This window comes from Drosophila navojoa, chromosome 2 (genome assembly GCF_054131105.1).
Source record: "Drosophila navojoa isolate 15081-1374.11 chromosome 2, UAZ_NAV_1.0, whole genome shotgun sequence".
NCBI lineage: Eukaryota > Metazoa > Arthropoda > Insecta > Diptera > Drosophilidae > Drosophila > Drosophila navojoa.
This window is the reverse complement of record NC_142890.1, coordinates 11,747,494-11,774,493: the sequence shown is the minus strand read 5'-3', so window position 1 is coordinate 11,774,493 and position 27,000 is coordinate 11,747,494. Positions and strand designations below refer to the sequence as shown.

Genomic DNA, 27,000 nt, shown 5'->3' with positions numbered 1-27,000 from the left:
TTAAGCTACTGCCGGGCACTTGAATTATTCAAGTGGAGCACGCAAAACCGAATAAAAATAAATAAAAAACATATATTTATTTCTATATACATATGTATGTATGTATGTGTGTATGCGAAATCATAATAATTCTCTTTCTTTCTCTAATTCACATCCGCTCTGTGGGCGTTTGCTTGTGCTTAGCGGCTGCACCACCCGACGCGCAATCAGCATTCCGTAAGGTTTTATTTTTGAAGTAGTTAATCATTTTTTTTTTTTTTTTTTTTGTTTTTGCCATAACGCTAAGGTAGTTGGCTAAAAAGTGCAGCAAAGTACGGCCATCGCCTATGGCCAAGTGCAGTTGGCCAAGAGAGAGTGCATAATTCACAAAGATTACAGGTGGCGACGGTGGTGCGCGGTGGTTGGGCCTGCACTTGAACCCTGTTGCGCCGCTGGCTCATAAAAGTTAACGTGCCGCAAAAGTTGGTTAATCAATTTAGTCTTGGGTGTTGATAATGGCCATCATCTTGCTGGCTCCGCAGCGCCGTTGTCCCGACTTGGCCCCAGGTCTCGCGCGACTCCAGTCCTATCTATTGCTATGCTGTCATCCGTACGCAGAATAGCTGCAATAACAATTGCTTTGCAGCATACGCAACAATGCAGAATTCAAGCTGCCAGCCATTTTGCTTCTTCCGCCAAAGGCTAGAGATGAGCGATAGTTCGTGTTTGCTTGAGGAACTGAAATCGGGATAATGCAAACATCAGTTGATTACAATGAGGCTTTGTTTGAATGATTCAAATATGAATATGCTTCATTTTAAAAATAGTGTAAGGATTTTTTGAAAATGTTTCCTGTATTTGTTTGCCATTTGCTCCCACTTTGTTTCATAGCAAACCTTTTGGTATTTGTTAAACTAGAAGCTTACAGCTTCTTCTCCATCAGTTTTGCCAGAGAGCCAGTAAAACATAGATGATCAACATGATACTACTCATTTGAGATGTTCATTTCTTACATAGATAGGCAGCATGATGGTTACGAGATTAGAGCTCACTAAATAACCTCCTCTTCGAAATACATTACAAACATAGTTATGTACAAAAAGATCATTTTAATCGCATCGCTTTCTCAATTTTCTTACTCTCAACATAAATGGAGATTTGTAATCTATGTTCCCATATTCTTTGTATGATTATTTTATCCTAACATCAATTTATGTTTATTTCTGGTTACTTTTTCTGATTCCCTGCAAATCTCAAGTATTCCATAACTCACTCGTGTTCGACCTCGTGCTTATTCTTTTTAAATCACGCACTCAACTCTCGTGATGGATGCTGCTGTTGCTGCTGCTGTTGCTCGACGGTCGCTTTTATGGCTCAGACAAACTCTGGCCACGCCTTATTTAATACTTTTGCCCGTGGCCAAATCTTTGCAACTGGCTCTGGCTCAGGCTCCGGCAGCAGCTCCGGCCGTGACTTTGACTTCGGCACGTTGGCTCGTTTTTGGTCTGGCTTTATAGCCAGGTTTTGCAGCCGCAACGACAACGTCAACGTTGGTTTTGGCCAACTTGCGCTCAAAGCCAAAACTGCGCGGCTCAGCCGCTTTTCGCGTAATTAAAAAGTGCGGCGAGCGTTTTACTCAGCCCCAGCCGTAGCCGTAGCCGCTGCCCCTGCCCCTGCTAGTTGCCTGCGCCCAGTGGTCTGCCCCAGCTGGGCATTCGCTTCACTTCACAGCTTTGTTGGCTGCTGTGGGGCTTGGCTGGCCGAGTCCGCCACACACCCGCACACCCGCACACCCCCCGGCGTCTGCTGTGCTCCGATTTTGCTGCGCTTTGAGTTTTAGACCGAGCATAAGAGGTTTCAACTCATCTGATTTAAACGTGCTACGTCTACACCCCCCTCCCTCCCGCGTTTCACCCTTCGTTCTCGCTTGACGCGTAATTTGCGTTGAGTACGAGGCGAAAAAAATGCATATTTCAAATTAATTAACGCTAATGAAAATGTTTAAAACTTGCAAGTTGCAGTTGTAGTCAAAAAGAAACGGCAGTTGGGCACACGACTGCCCTCTCTCTCGCTCTCTTTCTCTCTCTCTCTCTCTCTCTCTCTCTCTCTCTCTCCTGGCATTTCATGGGCTCTCTGTTTGCCTTGCTGTTTGCCGACTCACTTCTAGTTTTTGTGGAAACTTTTAGAAAACTCAACTAAATCAGCAAATTCGCCAGCACCATGAGAAGATAATTTGCAATCCTTTGCATTCGTTCGATACCCTGTAAAGCAAGGGTTTAACAGAGAGAGATAACTGATTAAAATAGATCGATTATGTAGATACGATAATCAAATGAAGTCTGCAGTTATTTGTGTGAGCTCGCATTAATTGTGCATCTTTCTAGGATATCTGCTTGTCGGCCCTCGCCGTATTGGAGCACACCTATTTGCTTTTTAGTCGTTGTCTCTGTCACACACATTGGCGTTGATTTCCGCTTTTCGCTGGGCCTTCCTTTGCCCGCCGCACAAACAAAGGCGCCAGCTGCCAAACTTATTTGCCTTGCACAAACTGTTGCACAAACGCCGCACAATGTAATTTCAATCAATTTTATGGCACATTTATTTGCCAAGCACCTGAGCCGAGGCGAGCCGCCTGCCCCCGGCGCACCTGGCCGGGCCGCCTTTTGGCCCACTGCGATCTGCTGACTGGCCCTGTAAATTACTTGGCCAAGTGCATTTTCATTGCATTGCATAGAAAATTTCATAATAAATTATGAGAAACTTGTTTCACTTCCATTGTTTGCGATGCGCAACAAAAGCAGCTTTGCGCCCATCTTTTCCATCTCAGGGCATTTCGCTCTTGTGTTTTCCCACAACTCACCCCAATTGGTATTATGCATTGGAGCAAAACTTCCTATTGAATTTATAACATGACTATGTTGTATTTTACATATATACAGGCTGACATGCATACATGCGTACCAGGGCTGCATGCGCACAATGTCAAATGCATAACTTTTGCAGATTGAATTATGAAACATATATGAATAACAGTTTCTTATCAGAGTGGCAGAAGTTAAGAAAACGGATATATTTCTGTTGATATCAGATATGGAAACACTTCAGAAATTGGATACTGATCTAAAGCGAGTTTTGCAATGCATATGGCCACATAAAAGAAGGCGAGAAAGTATTTATGGATTCTTTTCAATAAAGATCAAAATTTGCTTTGATTTAGATTTTATGTTGGCTTGGTTGATGAATAAAAATAATATTAAAAATTTAATTCTTGAAAATATTTGCTTGAAAATGAGTCTGCAGCCATGAACATATTATATCTACGACAATCTATCGAGTATGTGCATATCCTTAGCAGCTCTGGTAAACAAAAGGCGTTCATTGGCGACTGTTCACAATAATTGAGTTTCATCTGGCTCTATTGAGCAATATTTGCAAATATGTAGTTTCATTGAAAGGTCCAAAAATGTAATTAAATGCAGATGCTGTATTCAATGAGTTCGAGTTTTGGCCTTTGCTTTCTTTTGATATGTGATTGACATTTAATAAATGGACTTGTATGGGCACAGGAGCCTCTTTAACGTTAGTCAAGTTATTCAAAATATATATTATCATATCAAAATAAAATATTTTTTGAAAAACATAAATATTTATACCTATATGTTTTTTTTTATGACTTGTGTAACTTTAATAAAGCAGAACCCATTTTTTCTCAACATGCTCTATATTTTTGGCTCTCCGGATCATCATCCATGCATTAATGTTTATTAAGTTAACTATAGTTACAAAATATATAAATATTTGCATTTTAGTTCCATTTGCTATTCGCTTTCAATTCATTGGAAGTTGTCAACGGATGTGCTGAGTGTAAAAGGCTGTTCCAGAATCGTATTGATGGCCCGAGGCAGTTGTCTCAGTGAGCCAACAGTTATTGATATAGTATTTGGGTAAGCCTTTCGCATCGGCCTGTCCTGCTGTCTCTGGACATAACTTTTGGTACTGCAAATTCAAAACTATGACAAATAGCTGCAAGCGAGAGGCACAAATGGCACACACATCGGGCGCCCGCAAGTGCCGAGTGCTGCTGCCCTCAAAGGACATGGCCAAGGATGTGAGTGCGGAGACAGAAATGCTGGATGCTGGATGCTGAAGCCAACATATGTGCGCTATGCGGCGACATTGCCGCCTTTCACTTGTCATGTTGCATGGCCAGTTTGCAGTCTGTTGCAAGCAACTCCCCACCTGCCCTTGGCCATTGTTGCCGCCGACTGCGACTCCTGCTGCTCCTGCTGCTCCTGCTGCTGTTGTTTACTGCAGCATTTGACGTCTGTGGTGACATTTGAAGTGGCGCCCTTGGTGCAAGCGGCCAAATAAATGCCAGCAGCCACCGACGTTGGTCCTTTCTGCTTTATGGCCGTGCTGCTTGCCACTTGATTGTTGCCTGGGCACGACATTTAAATGGCTCAGCCAAATGCATAATCATGTAATTGTGCTGCAGCTGCACCTGCGCTGGTCGCCGCCTTTGCCTCAATTCCCAGTGGCAGCGGCAGGCATTACGCATACGCCGCGCTGGCCGGGATTTTAGCAACGTGCCTTATTTTTTGCCTCTTTTTGGCTGGCTTGTGTCCCATTTGATTTAATGCGGCGCTTAGTAACCGACAATTGTGCACAACACTTTGTTGGCATTCTTTTTGCCCTCGCCTGACACTTAACTGTGAAAAATTGTGAATTATTATGGCAGCACTTGGACGCCAGCCCCCCCCGTAAGTCCCCTAAGCCCCCCTCAGCGCCATCAACGTAGCCCTCACCAGTTTATGGCTGCGATTTGTTACGCACCATTGGGCTTGGTAGCCCACAAAAGCTGCGTCAACAATACAACAAGAGAAGCGGCAGCATAAATAGCAGCGGCGGCGGCAGCAGCAGCAGCAGGCAGCTGCAGGACAAACAGGACTTTGCAGGCTCTGGCCAAGCAGAGCGCTACGCTGGCAGTGGGCCCAGGTAAACAAATAATTCAAAGTCATTTGTGTGACTTGAGCTGCGTAGGTGGGCAAGCTGTTCAGCTCAGCTCGGCTCAGCTCGACTCCGGTGCTGAGGTGCTGCGCCTGCGACAGTCAAGTGTTGAGGGAAAAAAAGAGGAAGCAAATGTCAGAGCTCTACACGCTGCTATGTAGGTGATTATGACACTAAAGAGGGGCACGATCTGTCTTTGCCTTTGGCTTGTGTGGCAGCAAAAGGTGTCAAGCACACTTTACGCATTCGCTTAGCGCGACAGCATGTCTTGAGCATACCCCGTGAGTGTGCTGCCGAAGGGGTATTACGAAAAGCAAATGCCTGAGATTAAAACATAAAATCTGGTCATAAAGGGTATTATATAGTCGAGCCTGTAAAGTGCAAGCAATTTCTACACTTAGTTTTCCGTTGCTGCAAAGAGTGTGTGGTTTTTTGCTTTATGCCAAGCTTAAAGGATTTGTTAGGTTAGTTAGAGAAAAAAATATGACAAGTACCTGAGGATTGGATTCCCAAAGCAGAGTTTAAGTTCGGAAGGGGACTTTTTCGTTGACAGCGCTGACAGGAAACAGGAAATAATTTAATTAGGACTTGAGACTTAAAGCTTATTAAAAAGTTAATGTTTTCTTTAGATAACAATAAATAAATAAACAAATTTATATTTACGGCAGCTACATACAGAGTTTTTTTTTGCTACTTGCGCAAAGTTTTCATTTGGAAATTAAATATATCTTAAAGCACTTAAGGCTTAGCTCGACTACATTAGAATTTGGCAAACGTATCCTGTTCCGTAAACTTCTAACCCAAAAACATTCTTTGCTCTTGCATTTTGCACCTTTGCTCATGAAATGTGTTTACCTAAGTGAACGGCAGCGAGAGCTCGAGTGAAGGCGAAAGAGAAAGGGAAAGAGAAAGAGGAAACGAGTTAAAGTCACCTACGTCTTGGCATCCATTTGCTCTGCCTAGGCGCCGGCTGGGCCAAGATGTTGGCTTTGGCAAACAAAAAATCTCATTAATCCATTAAGTAAATGCGAAGCAAAAAAAAAAAAAAGCAGAAAAAAAGTTCAAAGCGCCTGTTCGCTGTTGCAGAATCTCAGCTACAACTGTGCAAGTGAGCGAGTGTGCGTGTGCTCGTGTGAGAGAGTGTGCAAGTGTGCATATACTGTTTGGCGACACTGTAAAAGAAATCCTTTTGGGAGCACTAATGAGTTTGACATTGTTTTCTACTAACAAGGCAGCAAAGTTAGGGCAGGCCCAAAGCAGCCGCCAGGTGGGCCAAGCAGCCAACCAGCCAGCCGGCTAGCCCCCTGCACCACCTCCGCCTGACGACATTTGCCTTGGCATCCTTTGGCAGTTCTATTACGATTTCAACAGATGCCAGCCGGCTGCTGTCCCAGACCTAATCTTAAGCTTTAATGCTTTTTTCTGCTTTTATTTTTGAATTTCTGACTTTTCTTTTGGCATTAATTGAAAACCGTTTCTTAATAGCAAGCACTTGGGGATTTACAAAAAAAAAAAAATCATGATCAATCAGTGAGACGTGCTTTAAATGTGGGCTTGAGCTGAAAGCGAAAAAGCTAATTCCTAAATCTAGTTATTTTTAGGAGTATATATCTGGGATTATAATATTAATTTGATTTTAATTTAATATACAAAATTAAAAAAGGCAATGTATAAAGTATTTTAATCGGATATGAATTAAAGAAATCAGTGTTTAATTTTTACAGCTAACAGATTTATAGCTAAAGACTTATAGCAGGGTTATATTAGATATAGGATTATAGGTCTTATAGTATTTAAACCAGTTACTTTACAGAGATCAGTGGAATTCGTTAGATTTCTTCCAAGTTTGGCTTAGACCGAAGTCAATTAGAAGTTCAAGTTGCAGAACTTTTAATAATTTCTTGAGAAACTACAAAAATTTCTTAATGCTTCGGACCTCGAGCATAACTAATTAACTAATGCATAAATGCCTTGGCAAGTGAAGGGAAGGAAGACAAGCTAGTTTCTATTTAGGGTCCAGTTGAATGCTGAAGTGCCTAAAGCCGATTTCTCAGTATGCTTTATATATTTAAAAAAACAGTGTAAAGAGTGCATATATGTATGTAGGTAGGGCAGGCCTGACTGTTTGGCTGGTTGGCTGTTTCCTGCGTGCATATATGTATTTTTGGCATGACTAATGTTTCCCTTTTGACTCATTTGGTTATGCACACACACATACATACATATAGCTGCTGTTAGTGCTGCTGAATTCAGAATTGCCATTACACACATACGCTTGGAATCTGAAACTACGTTTCATGTGTGTGTGTGTGTGTGTGTTTGTGTTACTTTACACACACATTTACACAGGCTCCATGTGCACCGAATTTGAGGGAATATGTGGCAGGCGGCGATTGTAAATTACGCCCTAATGCGCCCATTTGTATGCTACAACAATTGCCGCTTATTGAATATTTAGCAAGGAGCGCTACTACCTGACAGTGAGCGTTGGCGACTTCTTATCTCTTTTGCTTTCGGTTGCAAATGAACTCATTTGGGATTTCGTATGCGTGTTTTAGACTGCTCAAAAATAAGTATGAAAGAAGAAGAAGAAGAGGTAGAAAAACTGTGAGCTTCACAAAAAACGAAAAGCCAAACTTTTTTGCACTTTAAATAATTAAACCAGCGCATAGGCAGCGCAGACGACGGAAGACGAGAGCGGGTTGCATTCAACGGCCACGCCCATTCAAAGGCAAATGTCAGATGTCAGGCGTCTAGGCGTCGCATTCGTAATCTTCTAGCATTGATAGGCCAACATCAACGGTTGACTGACAGGCCAACTGCCCGGGGCCAGACGGGGCCAAATATCCGATAAGAGCTAAACAAGCAAATGGAATTCAAAGAGTGCCCAGGGCAAGCACGGAACAAACCTTAACAAGACCGTGGCTACAGATGGTTGAGAAATCGTAAAGAATATCTTTAAAAAATTAATTTTTATAGTGAAATGGTAAAGGTTTTCTTTTAATTTCCATTTGATGGAAATGTATTTTATATGAAAAGATAAATTAAAATTACTAGGAATAGAAATAAATGACGCGACCTTCGCATATTTCATTGGAAATAAGGACTACTTTTTATGCTACCTTAAAAGTGTAAACTATTTTCATAAATATATAACTCAAGCAGAGGACGGTATTCTGCTTGGCTGAGCTGTTAAAGATGTCAGACTGAACCGAGTCAAGATTATATTTTAAAAGAGAGAGAGAGAAATAGAGATGCTCCTCCTTTATATAGTAAACCAATTGGTATATATTCTTGTGAAATTCATTTAACAATGTCAAGCAATTTAGACTTTTAATACAGTGCTTGGGCAGAATAGAAATCCGAGCGCTGAGAAGCGCTGTCACTGCGTCTCATAACTCGGCTTTGGCTTTATTCTCTGGGGCTGTGTCGCTGCTCTGATTTCCTATGTGAATTCGGTTAGCTCGAAACCACTGTGCAGCAGTCTTTGGAAATGTCATTTTAAAATGCCTTTCAATTCGGTCCAAGCACCCACACAGCTCCAGCTAGAGCATGCATGGGGAGGAGGAGCTACAGCTAGAGGTGGAGCTGGTGGAGGAGCTGGAGCTGGAGCTGGCGCTGTCGCTGGCATGGCACTGGTTGCCTTTTGGTGGCGTTGGCAATGACGCAATCGATACTTCATTAAGATATCGTGTTTTTGTGCCTAGACGCTTTCCGTTTACGTTTCCTTGATTACTTTACATAGTTGTTCCTCTGGTTTACTTGGCTCAATTGCTTTCGCTTTGCCTGTCTTATCTGCATTTTGGCCTACACTTCAAGGCTGACTGGCTGGCTGCCTGTTGGCTGCCCGGGTTGGCTCTTTGTCTTTTACACTTGGCAAATAAATCGCAAAATCCTATCACAGACACGGAGGGAGCAAGAGAGAGAGAGAGAGGGAGCGTGTCGTGGAACGGTGCCTTCCTCTCAAAAACATTATTTGCCGCCGGATGTATGCACGAAGGCGTCAGCGTCATGTGGCTCGGCTCCATTGGGCAATTGGGGAAGCCGCCGAGGCTTATTTAATCGTGGGGTCGAGCTCCAGATGAGTCCGAGCGACCATTTCTCGTGTTTATCACACGAACACAATCAAATTAGCGCACATCGAGTACAAATAACTAAAGATAGCCAAGCAAATATCCACAGCACCAGCTGTCAGCAGGCTGGGTGCGGAGGACAACCTGAGTGGGCGGGGCATATGCAAAGGCCACACTTGGTATTTGGAGCAGCTAAGAAGCCGTGTGGCCCAACGCAACGCATTGTTGTCGGTTGCATGCCTCAATACACTTACCCGAAAGGCGGTACGAATTATGCCAGGCAATGTTTTATAAGTAGATGACGGTGTTAAGCGTGGCTACGATTGCTACTAGAAAGGATTTTCTGCAATGCCCATTAAACACATTTTCAATTTAATTTCTATTTATTTAAAAATATTTGTATGTATATATATTATATGAGTATATACATGTACAGTCGAATCTCGATAATTTGTACCCCGCTAAATCAAAAATCCAAATAAATCGATAAAAATGACATCCTGTTGGAATAAAATTGCTATCGATAATTTGAATTTCTGTGTAAACTTACCCCCTCGACATTTCACATTGTCGGAACTCGACTGTGTAATAATACATATTAATAGAAAAGCAAACCTATGGATAGAGCATTATAATAAATTACCACAACACCACATTGAGGGGAATATATACAATATTCCCATAAAAATGGTGGATAACGTATTCTTATTCCAAATTATTTCGATGCTCAATGATTGCCACTCTATAGAAATATCATTGGCATAAGCACACTCTCCATATATGTATGTATATATGTATGTTGAAAGTATATTTAATCTTCGACACCGCGCAGATAGCACTCTTCTTCGTGCTGAGCTCAGTCGCTGCAGATGGCCTGCCTGCTGTGCGTGTGTCAACCAAATGAAGTTGCCCAGAAGAGGGGGGAGGCGACTGCGCTTCTCTGGGATCTGTGGTGCGCCTGTAACAATTGCACTTTGTACTTTGTTTTGGCATCGCTGCTGTCACAGTGTCAGGACTTCTGTTGTGCAGTGTCAACGGGTGCTGTAAGAAACTTTGTTCATATCACCACATAAGGCAGGCAGCTCAGAGTGCAAACATGCACACAGGCACGCACACACACACACACACACACACAAAACACACTCGCACACTTGTGTTGCACGCTGCCACAATGTTGCAAGTGTCGTGCTGGCTGTTGTCATATCTACGGCCACATGCGCGCCTTGCGCACCCGTTTAATCAACATTACTTGTGCTTAAATCAATTACAACTAATTACATTTTATGGCCCGTTGAAGGCAACTTTGTGGCAGCCGCGCGACTGCTTGCGATCCGCTTGCCACTCGTATGCCGCGTGCCGCATGCCGCATGCCGCATGCAGCTCAGTAATTCGCCAAAAGAATGCCAACAAAATATCCTTTGAGTCCGCGCAACTTGAGCTCAAAAGGCGTTAATATCCACTGACATTGCAACGTGGCCCAAAGGCAGGTGCACTGCCGGCAGAGCTTTGTCTCATTTGCAGCGCCGCGACAAAGTGCGAAAATTAGATGACAAATGAATGGAGACATTCCCTGTGCCCGCTAACATGGATTAGACCCGACTCGGGTAGTGTTTGTGGCGCTAGGCTTGATAAATGGTGCTTGTTTCGCCTCTTTGTATGACTTGAAAACAGCGAAAAGGCAATCAGTCCTGGGAGTTCCACTTTAAAGAGTATTTGCTGAATGCCACAAATGACATAGAGAGGAGAAGGACTTGAAAATTCAATGAAAATAAAATTATTTTATATGAAAATTATGTTTTTTTGTTAATATTTTTGATTATTTAAGAATAGTTTAATAATTATATAGAGTTAAATTAAACATTTTTAGATCACATTCAAATTGTTTATGAGCAGTGTAAACTGTCGTACATGCTATAAATATTTTTCTATATTTTTTGTTATCAAATATACATTTATGTATATTTTGCTTGTCTTAGCTCTTCTCTAGCTTGTTGTTGTATAATTCTACAGTATTGGCTGATAAGATATATAACTAGATTCATTTGTTCGTCTAGTCGCAGCCTTTAGCTGAGACGAAATCTTTTTTCAATATTAAGTAAAAGCTTCAATGAAGCGATTCGGTAAGTGTCTTGGGCATCTTTTTCTGTGGCAAAGTCTGCTGGCAAGTATTGTTAGGCTAGGAGTACTGTACTTTGTACTGTCTGGCTATTAAGTCTCCAAGAAACTTACGTTGAAGTTTATCCTTAGTCTGAGGATTGTAGACCGTGTTATAAATTTCTATATTTATTCTTGCATATATTGTATATTCTATTTTAAATTGAGAGCTAAAGTAATTAAAACATTTTCCAGGCTATATTCATAGAGGTATAATTGCACCCATAGACCTACTTTTTTCTTTGGTCTCTAGTTTCCTTACGTCTTTATTAATTATAATACAGAAATATATAATATTGTCATTTAGCTGCTTTCCGCCCTCAAATCCCTAGCATTTATCTATATATGCACTTATGTAAACCTCCAATCTCTCCCTTGCTAAGGAGTAAATTGTGTAATTTGAATACGCCACAAAGAGTGGAATTGGATCGTTGCCCTGGCATTTAGCTTTGGTCACATAATAACAGTCTTTACCCTAGGCCAAACAACAAAATTCATAAGCTCTATGGCCAGAGTGGAGCTAATCACAAAGCTTCAGCTGCGTAACAGACAGACTGCGATATTTTGAGTAGCTCATAAATATGCATTTGCTTTTTGCCTTTTATGCTTAGGATTTTCACATATTAATTTTTAATATTGCACCGCCGACAGGTAGCCAACACAGTCAACCGGCCAACACAGTCAACCGTCCAACTAGCCAACTAGCCAGTCCGTGAAGTGGACAAAAAGCGCGCTGGCTAATTAGCTTGCTGGCTTGCTTGCTTGCTCGCTCGCTCGCTCAATGGCCAATAGCCACGCAAATCAGCGACATGGCCGGCCGAGTGCCTGCTGCTGGCCCGGTCTAAACACCACGTTTAAAGCCAAAAAATAAACAACAATTTAGTGCAGATTAGCAGTGGAGTCCTTTTGTTTGTGCCATTGTTTCAGGTGCTATACGGCAGGAGGCTAAACTGCCGGAGGGTGGGAGGGGGGTTGGCTTTGACTGGACTGGTGACATTTAGGCTTAAATGCGCCGGCCTGCTTACATGGACATAGACAAGGCCAGTGTTTGGCTAATTGCTACACTGTGAGAAATTTGAGCAACTTGAGAGAATATTTTGAATATACCTGGCAAAGAGTTTCTTAATAGTGGAATGTTTTTCATTTATTTAATGTAAAATATAATTAATAACAAGTGCGCTCTGTCATTGCGCCAACAATCGCTTTTCAGCGTACAGGAATTCCCCCTTTAACGCTCAGTGTAGTGCGCTTCGCGCGCGCTTATAACAATGGCGACTCGACGTGCACAGGCAAACTTCCGCTTCCGCCGCTGACTGGCAAGTGGGCGTGAGTGTGGATAGGCGGTTGGACTAAGGTTTAGAGAGCCCATAGGGCCGAGAGGGGCGCCTGGAGGGCGCTCTTTGCTGGCAAACTAATTAGATTCGTGCGCCTCATTTGGCCACTTTTGATTTGTGTTTGTGTGCCAAGCAAGCAGTTGGCAAAAAACTTTTGGCCCACAGAATCTTTATTATCTCACAGCTGTTTCGATCGAGAGTCAGCCAAGTCAGCGGTGAGGGGGGAGGTGGGGGGTCGATGTGGGCCACGCGTATTTGGTTCAAGTTCGTCCAGCTCAGATTTTCCATCAGATGAAATGCAGCAAAAGCTGACGAAGAAAACTGCGCCAAAAATAAACAGAAAATAAGAAAAAATAGGAAAAATAAAGCTAAAATGCTGGCAAAAATTGCGACATGTGGCGGGCAAAAAAGAAAAAAAAAAAAAAACAGAAAAAGAAAAACTTACGCCAAGCCGCAAAAACAAAAAACTTTTTCAAAAAGTAAACGAAAGCGCAGCAGCAGCAGCAGCAACAACAACAACAACAATAAAAGCAACAATGACAAAAATTATGCGAAATTTAATTTGACTTTTCTCATTGTTTTTTTCCTCTTCTTCTTCTTTGCTTGTTGTTATTTTCGCTTAGTTTTTTTTGCAGCATTTTTCTTTTTAGTTTTCACTGCGGTTCACTTAGCAACTGTTGTTCCAGTTTGTTGTTGTTGTTGTCGTTGTGCTGCTGCACTGCCAGCTGGCAAATGCTGGCAACTGCTGCGCTGCATAAGGATACCCCCAGCTCGTAATTTGCCAGCTTGGCTTGTACATATTTCATATTATTTAGTTGGAAACTGTTGTGGGCCCAGCGTAGAGCAAAAAGCGAAAAGGAAAACATTTGCAATCGGGTGTAAAGGATTGTGCGATACACTGTTAAGGGGTCAGATTAAGTTTGGAAATAAATATACATGTAGAATTCAACTAAAGTTATGAAAGTGAAGCATTCGGAGAGTCAACTGAATTCATTTAGAGTCAAAGTCAGTCAGACTTGACATTGAAACCAATATACCTGCTTTTTCCCATGTAAGCAGTGTATTAATATAAGAGTTTAAAACAAAGCAAGCTGGCAAAGAAATATGATTATCTCATATGGCAGGAGTACTGCAGTGCCAGCAGGACATGTGCCGGCCACAAATGAGGCCCGGTCAGAAATGCGACGCTAAACGGCAATTGCCGTTCCATCCGAGCACTAGGCAGAAGTGCCCTTGTCTCTCTCCCCCTCTCGCCCTCTCTCTTTCTCGTCCGCTCTCTGTGAGTGTTACATCATGTCTAACATTGTTGCTGAAGCTGAGTCTTGGGGCGTATTAAGTTTATGTGCATTACATTCCACGAAATGTCTTAAGAGGCTGCCACTAGGCAGTTTAAGCTGAGTGTATGTAAGCATAGGCCTTCATTACATGTAGTAAATGTTGATGATGTGTAAAGTATGCAAAGGACTCGAAACTAATTGATCGGAGGTATGAAGAATGTGAGATATAGAAATTACCTGCATAGTTTTGCAGATAAATATATATAATATATATAATAAATAATATATATATATATATAATTGTTTACGTTGATATTTCTTGTTATACATATATCCTGAGCCCATTGAAAATTATTTGTAAATTTAAGAATAAGATATTTTGGTTTTTATTATACCCTGAACCCATTGAAAATGGGAAATCAGGGTATAATGGTTTTGTTGAAATGTATGTAACAGGCAGAAGGAGGCGTGGCAGACCCCACAAAGTATATATATTCTTGATCAGCACGACGAGCTGAATCGATTTGGCCCTGTCCGTCTGTCTGTCTGTCCGTCCGTCCGTCCGTCCGTCCGTCCGTCCGTCTGTCCGTATGTATGAACGCGTCGATCTCAGAAGATATAAGAGCTAGAGACCTCAACTTTTTTTTAAAATGTCCGTATATATCGCGCGCATATCGAGTTTATCACTAAAAAACGATAACTCATTCCGATACTTTTTTATCGATAAAAAACCTTATCGAAGATCACTTAAAAAATTATGTCTCCTACATCTTTCAAGCTAGAGTCTCCAAATTTAAAATGTATATAAAGATGTATTTTATACAATTTCGGTTTTTGTTAAAATTTACCCCCCACCCCCAAATTCACCCCCTCACCATCATCTTTGTAGAAGTCGTATATCAAATACTAGAGACTTGAGCTTCGGTATACACATACATTTATACATCATGATTACGTTCTGAAAGTTTCATTACGATCGTACGTCTAGAAATTAAATTATTCCACAAATAAGTTCTCATAATATCGCCAACACTGCAGCGCAACCCAAGCTCAATGTATATACGTGTGTGTGTGTGTGCGTGTGTTTGTTTGTATGCGTGTGTGTGTGTGTGTGTGTGTGCGTGTGTATGTGCGAATTATTATTGAAATATCAGTTGCTCGAAGGGTTCAGGGGATCTCGTAGTCGAGCAGCCTCGACTAGAGCTTTCTTACTTGTTTTTATTTATTTATTTATTTATTTTTTATATTTAATATACACCATTATAACTTAAATTTATTTATATAAAATAAGCTCTACTGGGGCATTCGGCTTATATTAATTTAGCTAAAGCAATAAACTAAATAAAATAAATATAAATATATTTGCACAAAATTATATATATTTTGCTGAATTTTAATGATAAATTATTTCCTATTTAATATTCAACAAATTATTATTTATTAAATATGAATTAAATTGAAGTGAATATATTTAATAAAATTTAAAAATCAATTGGCATATATATTTTATTATAAACCTTCACTCATATTCAAATTGAATTATACATAAATGAAAATATATACTAACATTTAAGTATATTTACACATTATATAATATACATAAATATACAGACATTTAAGTGCCTCGTAAATGATTGGCCGAGTGGAAATGTAAAGTGCTCAGCGCTGTTGGTGTGAACTCAGTTGGCATCAAATATGCAATTGGTAATTGGCTCTTGATTTTAGCTGATATCGAACTTGAATATATACATATGTACATATATATGTACATTAAAGTTTTATATCTAAATGGATGCAATAAGCTAATAAACTGTGTATTGTTGTTGTTTTTCTCTCTTTTTGTTTGTTTTGTCCTTAGATTGGACTGTGGCAAATGACTAATTTATGCGCACGTTTCAGCTGTGGCTGCTGCTGTTGCATACAAAGATTGGGCCAAGCTGCCACCTGGGCGGCTCATGTGGCATATGTGGCATGTGTGGCATGTGTGGCATGTGGCATGGTGTATGCAATATGCATAATGTGCGCCCTTTGATTTGCCTTTGCGAGCATATTTATTTATATTTTATTTCAGCTAGCTTTGCTTGCCCCTCCCCCACCTTTGGTACTCCTTCCGTTGGCTATTCGAGTTTCTGCTCTGCATTTTTTATTTATTTTCGGTGTGGGTGCAAAGGGGTTCAAGTGTGTGTGCGTGTGTGTGTGTGTGTGTGGCGAGTGCTGGCTAAACACTTTCGCATTTTGCCATGTGCTTAGCTTACACAAAGCGCACAAAACTCAACTCAAGCACAAACACAGATACACACCTAATCACGCTTGGCTGTGCGCTAGAAGCTGTTATTCTATATATACATATATGTATTTATATATATATATTTCTTTTTTTTTAGGTTGTGGTGGGGGGCGGCCGTCTTGCCAAAAACTATAAAAACTGAAAACAGAAAACAAGCAGCGTCAGCGTCAACTAAAGCGCTTAATATTAAAAACAAAACCACAACAGCAGCAGAAGAACGAAAACAACAACAACAACAACAAAAGGAAGAGCTCTAGACCATGGCACAAGAGCGAAAAAAAAAATTAAATATATATATGTGTGTGTGTGTGGGTGTGTGTATGCATGTATGTGCATGCTTTTAGCTGATACAAACAGCATTTGGCTAGTAAGCTGCATTGCAGTAACTTCGCCCCGCCAATCGCCCCTGCACCTGCTTCATGTATTTCTAATTTTTAACCTCTCTCTCCCCGTCAACTCCCCTCGCCTCTATCGCTTCCCTTTCTTCCATCTCTCTGCTCTCTGCCTGTCCCTCTGCCTCTGTGTTTGCTATTTTCGTTTGGTTTTTATTTTGCAGCTCATATGCTTGTGACGTTTAAGCTGCTCTAGCGCTCTCCCCCTCTCCCTTTCTCTCTCTTTCTCTCTCTCTGTACCTCTACCCTCTACTCGCTTCCATTTACTCTGGCTTTTCTTTTCGCTTTTCGCTTTTCATTTTTCTGTTTAGTGTATTTAACATTTTTCTTAAATGATACTCAGCACAAGTGGCATTTGTTTGTCTCTTCCTGTGTTGACTGTTGCTACCCTTCCCCTTCCCGCCCCGTTTTCGGTCTGTCGTTAAGTGCGGCTGCTAGTTGCGGTAACAGTTGTCAAAGTGACCTCAAAGTGGCAAACCATACAGCAGCAACAACAACAACAACAACTACTACTGCTACTATTACTGCTACAACATAAGCTGCAGCTAAAAAAAATTGTTTTCAATAGAGAAATCTGGACATAAGAGCAGCGCCACTTGGGAATTAAATTTCGATCTTATATCTAGAATGTCAGCTCTGCTAATGATTAATTATTTTTTATATAAAAATTCTATAATTTATTGATATTAGCTTAAGACCAATAAAATGATATCTAGTTGCAATATATTCCAATTAATCATAAGCTTTTATTACTCCTTTGATAGAGTATTTTTTAAGCCACGTATATATATATATATATATGTAATTCTATGCACTTTTTCTCTTGAGCTTAACTCGACCTGTTTGACCAAGGCAGAAAGAGATCAAGCGTAAAATAGAGAGCGAGAGAGAGAGAGAGAGAGAGAGAGAGTGAGAGTGAGAGCGAACGAGATGTTTGTTGCTGCATGTTGTTTGCCTGCTTGTTTTTTTTTTAGTCACTGTAATGAGCTTCAAACTTGACCCGCTCAGCGTCAAATTATGTTTGACATGTATGCAAATTACATGCCATATACTTGTTCTTATTTTTAAACAAGAATTTAATTAGTTTATTCTACGTACGTGTGTGTATGTTTGTGTGTGTGCGTGTGTGTATAGGTGTGGTTGTTGTTCGACAAGTTGTGTGCCACTTTAACAGCAACATAAACTGCCGAATTTAAAAAAAACTGCTCAAGGGAAGTTTGGCAAATATGCAGATAGAAACATATACATGCATATACAAATATGTATTTATATGAATTTAAAAATAAACACATGCATATATAGTCCTATATTCATATAGGAACCTCGTCAGACTAGCTAAGCCTGCATTCTACATATATGACTTTATAGCAACGTCCAACCTAATTAGTCATCTCTCTCTCACTCATCAGCAACAGGCACTACGCTTACGCCTACCTATGTATATTGCTCTTTTCTTATCATGGCGTGAGAATATGAGAATAATCCACAAGAGACGCGCCTAGTCAAGATGTAAACTCCCTCCTCTAATACATCCTCTATAACTCGGTACATAATTCTCTCTCAGTCTCACTCCAATACTGCTGTAATAGTAGGAGATTCTACAGTGAGACTCTGCTGTTGGCTGCACAATATAAAACCATATTATAATAGTGATACGCCACTTGTATGTATTATACATGATATACATAAAAATTCATAAATATGTATACAAATATACAAACAAATACAAACTTACAGCAGAAATATCATATATCTAATATTAGATAATTACTAAGAGTATTGATTTCTTCATTTAGTATTTGAGTTGGACATGTATGGGCTTCTCTATTACATCTACTATATATAAAACATGCGAATTGCTACGCACACGCAAATCAAGACTTCTCGAAAGTGCGTCGGGTAGCTAATTAAATAAAACTGCAATGCAACGCACCTGTCCAAATGTGCAGTTGACTGCATTGCTTATGAAGTGTTGCCTCAGCTGTGTGTGTGTGTGTTGTGCCTTGAGCACGCACTGACAGCGCAGCTATGTCAATTTCCAGTGCTGTTGCAACATCGGACATCAAGTGCGCAGTGACAGGCAGCGACTCATTTGATTTACTTTTCATTTCCGGCTGGCAAGCGGCGTTGCCAGACTGTCAGACTGCCAACGATGCCTGGCTAGCCAGGCAGACGGAAAAGCCAGCCAGAATGTGAACAGCACCTTGGGCACACACGCATCACACCCTGGCTGGCATCTATATACGATACGACGTGTAGCTGCTACACAACTCGTGTGTGTTGTCGCGCCGTGTCCTGCTCGTCCTGCTCGTCCTGCCGCACTACACGTTGAGCGTTATGCAATTATAACTTTTGTCATTAGCAACTTAAAATGCAAATTGCTGCAATGAAGCGTTCTTCCTCTTCTTCAGCTCGTTTTTCGACTGCACACACACACACACACAGGCTCGCACATCGGTTAGCCAGAGGGTTCTTTGGGCGTGTGCGTGAGCGTGAGCGTGGCCGTTAGATAGCTGCCTCAGTTGACGTCGTTTAAAGCGTAATACCCCAAAGTTGAGCGCCATTGACTCTTAAACGTTATCTAAGTAGCTAACCTCAAGGCGGGCAACGGTATCATGGCTATCATAGCCTGCCACATGTGGCACATGTCGTGGCGTCTAAGCAAAAAAGTCAACACCTTACATAGTTGGCCAGCCAATTAGTGCTCGTCGCCAGTTAATTTGCTTGCATTTCGCTCTGTCGACCGCTCCATAAACTTGGCCAACATGCAATGCCGGCCACAAAGTTGCTATTGCCAAAATGCCACAAAAAATGGTCAGTAAATCAATATAACGAAGCTGAGATGCCCTTCTTGAATAAGTTAATAATTAGGTTAAAGTTATTCAATATTTAGTTGAAGCATGAGAAGTGTAAGAATTTTCGTTAATTTTTCTTGAGCTAACATAAAGTAGATATATAAAATACTTGTTAAATTAAAATTCTGATGAATGCTCTTAATACTATTAGAATAGACTCTACTACATACTACACTCTATATATATTAAATTTCTATGAAAATTATCTGACCTATAGGAGGAAAATTCACACCTGCCTAAGCTGCATTAAATATAATGAAATATTAACAATGCTTCAGTAAAATTCTCATTAGCTTGTTACATATCGCACAGCAAAGTTATAGTGCCCCATTCGGGCACATTAAAAAGCGCAGCACTAAATAGAGTGCAGTTACTGGAGAACCATTCTCCAGCCCCTGGCTCCTAGCAGCCGGCATCCCCAGAGTCGCGTTTATTTCCCTGACCATGTCACGTCCAAGAAATTAAATAGTTAAGTATTCTTTTTTATGAAATGCAATTTTCAGGTGCGCGGTTTGCAGTTAAAGCGCCACAGTGTAGAGCTTTTTTATTTCTTTATTTTATGTTTTTTATTTTTCATTTTTCCTTCTTTTTTTTCCTTTTTTTTTTTGGTGCAGCGAACACAACGCTAGTTAAATCATTAAGATTTCAGATACGAGTATTGCGATGGCGGATATGTATGCGGATGTGGATGCGGATGTGGGGGTGTGGATGCGGTTATGGATGTGAGGTTTTTATTCAGTTTTTCATTATTTATAGGTACAGTTCCGAGATATGTTTGGTAATAAAAACTCTATATTAGCTTTTGCAATATTTGCTTTTGATATAAATGTGGATTAGCTTTGCATATTAATGTTTAGATATTAACTAAAGTGTGGAGTGTTAATCGAGTCATACTTTGTACCACAAACCAAGTGAATTTCCAATTAGTTCGAGCTACTCATAGGCATATGAATGAGGTTAATTTACACCTGTGAGTCTTCGGCCTGAATTTGCAATTAATCATAGACAAAGTCGTCTGGCTGTTGCCGTAGCCAGTGGCTGTCATCCGAAAAACGCTTATGATGCTATAAATCGATATGCCCTTGGAAACGAATTTCAGTCGACGGCACTGCTAATGTGGCAAATTAATTCAATTTATTTAGCACCTGATGCAATCAAGCAATTCTCTTCAATTGAATTGATTTGGCCAGTGTAATTGCTGTCGCCTCCTCCGAACCGAATGCGCTCGATAATGTGGGACACATGTTGAGCGGGCGGGCGAGGCCAGTGGTGGCTGGCTGTTGCTCAGCTGATTAAATTGTTGTTGAAAAGTTCAAGTGGCTGTCAGTACAATGTAAGCTACTAAAATTTCATAGCCTCGCCACGCATTGAACTTGGCCATAAAATGGCGTTAACGTGTGTAGTTGAAGTGCGCACTTGCCCGCTAAGAGATCAACGATAATGACGGACTTGCCCACCCCTACTGCCCCACCTACTGGTTAACGGCTAACAGTTAACGTCTAAGCCTTGTAAGCTGACGGATATCCTGAATCGCTCTCGTTCCGCCTCGCCCCTCGATGAATTATAGCTCGTTGCGGATATATACGCATACGGCACGTGTCTGCGCTGTCTAATTGGCAAAAGCGAATGAATCTATATGGCCCCCGCTCTCTCGTTCTCCCTCTCTCGCTCTCTGACTGCCTCCCTCTTACTCTATTTGGCAGGCAACCAGAATCAACCCGCTGACCGCTGTTGCGCCCCCCAATTCTAATGCTTGAGCATTTTCAATTAGACGCTGCGCGTTTTCGATTTGCGTATTATTTATGGCCTCAGCTCAAACGTGCGCATTATTCATAAGCTGAAAGCCAGCTTAATGGTCATGGCCTTAATGTTGCAAAAGTAACTGGGTTGGGGGAAATGGCTGCTGTACTAGTTGTAGTTGTTGTTGTTGCTGCCACGTGGTGGTTGGCTTGCAATGGCGTTTGGTTATGCTTATTAAGTGCATCGTAATCTCAAAGATTGCGGCCAGTTTCTCAGAATTTTTCGCTTTTAATTAGCCCGCTCTTAGAGTCTGCGAATTATAATGTCTTTATAATTAATTTCTTTATAAGAATTTCTATAGGTTTAAGAGAATCATTAAAATTTAGTTAATGAAATTTCTTAAAGTAAATTTCTTACTGGGAGCTTGACTACAAATTTTCTCTCTCAGCACGGCCATAAACTAGCTTGGCTTGGCGTGGCTTGGCGTGGCTTGCCTTTGGCTGTGACGCGTGCACCTTGCGGTTGCAATATGCCACTCGAGCACTAGCTGCAACATACTGTGCGACACTTGCCATCGCCCTGGCGCTGATAAACGTTTGTCTTTGCCAGCGACACCGACCAAGGCGCAAATATGTATTCGCATCGCCCAGCTCAGACATATGACGTTGAAATTGCTCGCAAAGCCGCAAATGTCTGTGTCGCCTAGCCCGCACCATCAGCCATGTCTCGCGACGATGAACTCCTCAGCTGCCCCGCACTCGCACCCCCAGCCATGCCCACCCATGCCCAACAGCCCATCAACCCTTCAAGCACTTAAGGCAACCGCATAACCAACCCAAGACGAGGAATTGAAACTGCCTCACGTCGACTCCGAGACCCGTCGCGTTGAATGCAATCTGCGGTGGTTTGTCTTTGTCTTTCGCTGATCTCAGGTTAGATGAAAGTGCCCGAATGCGACGGGTTATGATGACGCCCAGGGGGCGGAGGATAGTCGGATGTAGCAGTCGGCAATCGCTAGCCGCAGGCACTGTACGCTGTACGCTGTTGCTGGCGAGTAATTGTAGTAAGTGATTGAGTGGTCAATGCATGTTAACTAGTTGCTATCAAATTCCCCATTAAATATCCATGTAAATTAAAATCAATTCAAACTAATGATAGTTTGGATTATTAGCAAATGAGCGAAAGCTGAAGAGTAAATGTAGTTCTAAGAATCTAAGTTAATTTTGTTTATTTTATTCTTTAAGTGTTCTATAAGATGAAATCCTCAAACGAAAAAAGATTAAGTGCTCAATAGCGCTTCTTGAAAACTTTGAACATTCGTATGATTTCGCTCTCTACAGTAAAAAATACTTTTAAACTTTCGGGCTTCGCAGTCTCGTTTCATTTCCGCAGCATTTCTCAGATTTGAGCAGATTTGAACGGCACTGCAGCTGCGCAGTTGGTGGCGGCGCTCTCTTAAATGTTAACGCTCTGTTAGCTTAACAGCGAGATCCGTTAGCATGTTCCGCATGCCAAAACGTTTCGCAGTAAATAATCTGGTGCACTAGGTGAATGCCTTGCGTGGGCTTTTGCATTGTCGGAAGCATAAATACTTTCGGGGGGCATTTGGGGATGGGGCCTCGGCCTCCTTTTGCGTGTCCTGGCATCGTTTGCAGCTCGCTCGAGTCGAGCCTTTGGGGGTTAGTGGCCAAAAAATGTGTTTTTGGCCTGGCACTTGATAAAAACCTGTTGAAAGTGTGCCGAGTGCAGCCTTGATTTATTAGTTTTCGGGGGCCGACGAAGAATATTTTAATTAAAATCTCTCATCTTGCGATCGACACAGACAGCCGTGCCGCCCCGTTCCGTCTCTGCTCCGCCCCTCTGCTGTCGTACTGTCGTGGTCGCCCGGAGGTAATATTGTAAGAGGCGAGCCGAAATATTGGCAGCAAATGCAGACACCTAATAAAAGTTTTGCGACAAGCAGCAAACTCAAGTGTAACGAAAACAAAAACAATAATTTTCGAGTTTATTTGAAGACGAGCCAGAGCCAGAGCCAGAGTCCTACCTGTGTCCTGGCCCAGTCAGTGGGAGTCAGTCAGTGGGACATTTGCAGTTTTCCTCCATTTGCAGTCCTTGTTGCTTTAGCTGTTGGAAAACTATTTGCCATCTCGACAATTTCTTGCACGTGCTGAGCATGGCAATGGCAAGTGTTTTTTTTTTCTATCTCTTAACCTCCCTGGGTGTGGCAGGAGGCGGCGCTGCAGTGGCCTGTGTCAGGTACAATATTTCAATAAAATACATTTACGCAACAGTAAAGCAGGTGGACGCAAACTTTCAATGATTTCATATTTGTCAATTCATTCAAATATCAAATACACTTTTGCCATTTTGCCAGTTTTCCCATTTTCTCGTTTTCCCATTTCGCCACTTGGCATTCTCGTCTGGCGGCCTTTTGCACTTTCAGCTCAGCTCGCTGCACAATTTTGGCAACAGCAATTAATAACAATTAATGGAGGCGCCGCGAAACCCCAACTAATTGTGTCTAATATATATGTAAAGATGGAAAACGCATGTGTTAGTCCCTGTGTGTGTGTGTGTGTGGCATGTCTGCCAGCCAACTACTTCTTGCACATTGTCGAATAATTTATGCCACAAGCGTAATTAAATTAATTAGGATTAACTTTGGCGGCGCACGCATTAAACTAGCTTTGATTAGCTTATGCTTCCACACATGCCGAAATCCATATATTTATGTCTAACTGCATGAGTGTGTGTGTGTGTGTGTGTGTGTGCGTGTGTGTGTGTGCGTGTGTGTGGCAGCTGTTTAATCTAAACGCTAGCTTTTGTCTGGGCCGCCTCGCTAATCATAAAGATGGCATAAGCGATGAGCTTGCCGCTCAAATTTATCGCAGCCTTCGCAGCTTTAACTCATAACTGTTTTCTTCCAGCCCTTGGGCATACACATGTACATACATGTATGTATGTATATGTGCTTTAATCTATATTGAAAGTGTTTTATTTAACATGTTGTCTGATCCCTTTTACAACATTTTCTTTCATACATATACACATTTGTATATTTTTTTATCATACATAGTTTTTTTCTTCATTTAATTGAGGTTTTATTTGGGCTTCAATAGGCAATGTAAATAAATGAATCAATTTAATTTTCATATCACTTCATTTAATACTTTATTGTATATTATATTTGAATGTTCTTGATTTTTGTATTGCATTTTGCATTATTATTATTTTATATTGTGACTCATTAAAAGCTTTTTTTTAACATATTTTTTTTAAGCTTATTTTTGTATACATTTTTTACTTTTTGCATTTTGAAAATCATTAAAGATTTTGTAATATAATTATTTCAATTTTTTTTAATGTTTTTTTTTTTTTTAAATTTTTATTTTTAATATATAAAAATATATATATTTTTAAATTTTACTTAATCAGTCTTTTATTACTGATTGACGAAGGGATACTCTTAAGGACTCATAATATGATACAGCTGATTTCAATCATCTTCACATATATCTGTATTAATTAACTTTTTATATTAATGGTAATATTTATATTGATATTAATATAAAAACTAATGGCAATGCTACTAGTGACTCAATGCGAATGCTCTCAGAGCTGTTCCTCGGTATTTCCACTCGAGTCTAAGTATTTCCATAAATTTGCAAATATGATTTAGTGGAGCCCCAGTCGAGCATCTCTCACAGCTATAAGACAGAGTGTCTCCCGCTTCCCCTCCTCTCGCTGTGTGTGTGTGTTCCTCTGATATATTGAGTTGAGCTAAGAATTTTTATTATACTCGCTCTCTCATCAGCGATTGAGTTAATTATCATTTGAATTGTGTGCTGGCCGGACGGACAATTGTTATTTGTTGCGCGGCGTCGAATGTGGCCAACGTCAAGATGTCCTTTTGTGGCTGCCCAGTGGCTGTCCTCTCTCTAATTTATGTTGCGAATAAATGTGTCGCAAATCATTATGCGGAACATTTTTCTACTTGCTTTTGTCATTGTTTTTTTGTCCTTGTTCTTGTTTTCTTGCAGTGTATGCGCAGAGTGTTGGGAACTTTATTTAATGGCTTGGAAATGGAAAAAATAAACAAAAAGCAACAACAAACAAAACAAGAAGAGCAGAGAAAACAGCCGCAAACCAAGACGGAAACAATGCCAGAGTCAGAGCCACAGTCATTGGAACTGGAGTTGAATTGGGAGCAGCAAGTGGAGCAGGTTCCACAATGATGGCCCATTGGGGCTGCTGTTGAACGGACCATCTAAATATAGACACAAATCACAAAAAACTCAGAAAGCGAAAGACGCAAGCTAGAGCTATTGTTCCCCTAGTTCTTGGTGCCTGTTGTTGTTGTTGTTGCTGTTATTGTGGTGGCTGGAAAAGGAGCATATTAAATCAAAAAGTGGTGCAACTGCGTCGCCTTGCTCGTGCAGCAAAAGTTGAGTGAAACCAAGGCACAGACATCGACCCAGGCACAGGCACAGGCACTGATAAGGATTAAAGGCAACGCGTCGATGGCAAGGACGATGCTGAGAACGTGAACGACGCGAACGTTTAACGCCTGCAGGATATTTATGATCATGAATTTTCTTATTGTACTCAGCTCTAGGCGCGGAGCTCGTGCCCTGTGCTCCAACTCTGGCCGAGCTTCAGCTTCAGCAACGGTTTCAGTTTCAGTTTAAGAAGTGCCGACTCCGCTTGTAAGCGATTTATTAAAATGTGCAGCAACACGAAAACTGAAAGGCGGCCAAAGGACAGCTGTCTGTGGCACGAGCATGGCATGAGCTCCGCACCACGCTCCACGCTCCACACTCCACAGTCAGCGTGCCGCCGCGTATGAAATGTGCGCCCATTTATTTATACACATCGCTGCGCCGCGCCCACCAATCGACAGAAATGAGTTATAAAACTTCAATAATCTCGGCGAAATGTTTATTTATGTTTAGCACGAGAGCCAGCTGAGCCAATTGGCGTGGCGTGGGCTCGTGGTGGGGGTGCGCCAAGCTCAAGGGTCTGGGTATGCAAAGGAGCGGGAAGACAAAGAAAGAGAAAAAGAGGGAGAGAGAGAGAGAGAGAGAGAGAGTGGAAGAGAACGCCTGGGGCCTGCCATTACAATATTTGCATCATGTAGGAGGCGATGTTGGGGCGCTGTACGGCGTGTGGGTGCTTGTGGGTGGTGCAAGGAGCACTTACAGCGAATCAATAACAAAATAAATCGTTTTACAACCGCAGGACATTGTATTGTGTTACACAAAAGATTGGCAATGCCACGCCAATGGCCCCACACAATCCTCCTCAGAGCCAAAGCGAAAGCGAAAGAAACGACAGCAGCAACAACAACAACAACAACAACGAGAACAACAACAACATCAAGAACACACAGCACAAGTACAGCAAACAATACCAGGCACTTGGCACAGCGAAAACAAGCAATGAAAGGATATTATAGTAAAAGTATTTACAAGATGAAAACGAACAAAGGCGAACGAATAGCACCTGGCCAGGACGCGCCAGGACGCGCTGCACCCAGGGCACAGGTAAGGCGAAAATATATAAAGTGAAAGGAAGTAGAAAGTATAAATCGTTGCAATCAATTTTTGCTATGCGGTACGAATTGCCCAAGCAGCTACCTCCTCCTGCTGCTGCTGCTTCTTCTGCTGCTGCTGTTGGTGTTGGTGCTGCTCGTGTTGCATCCGCAGAGCTTGGTTGCTGCGTTGCTGCAAGCCGATACGCCAGGTGAGCTGCCTGGGCGCTGCCTGTCGTGTGCAGAGCTTCGATCTGGGTTACCTACATAGCTCTTAAAGCGAGCTTGGTGTCTCCTCCTTTGATATCCTTCAGCTGATTGAATTGCAGCCAAAGGAGGGTATATCGATTGTGCAGATGGATGGGCAGCGTT

General features: G+C 41.5%; 1 long non-coding RNA gene across 1 annotated transcript in view; it reads left to right on the top strand.

The window, feature by feature from the left end:
- Nucleotides 1-26,690, top strand: part of LOC115564078 (uncharacterized) — a 113,734-nt gene extending 87,044 nt beyond the window's left edge. Inside the window, exon 4 of the long non-coding RNA XR_016196464.1 lies at nucleotides 25,139-26,690. This is a non-coding gene — a long non-coding RNA (uncharacterized LOC115564078). The remainder of the gene's footprint in view (nucleotides 1-25,138) is intronic.
- The last annotated feature ends 310 nt before the right edge of the window (nucleotides 26,691-27,000 follow it).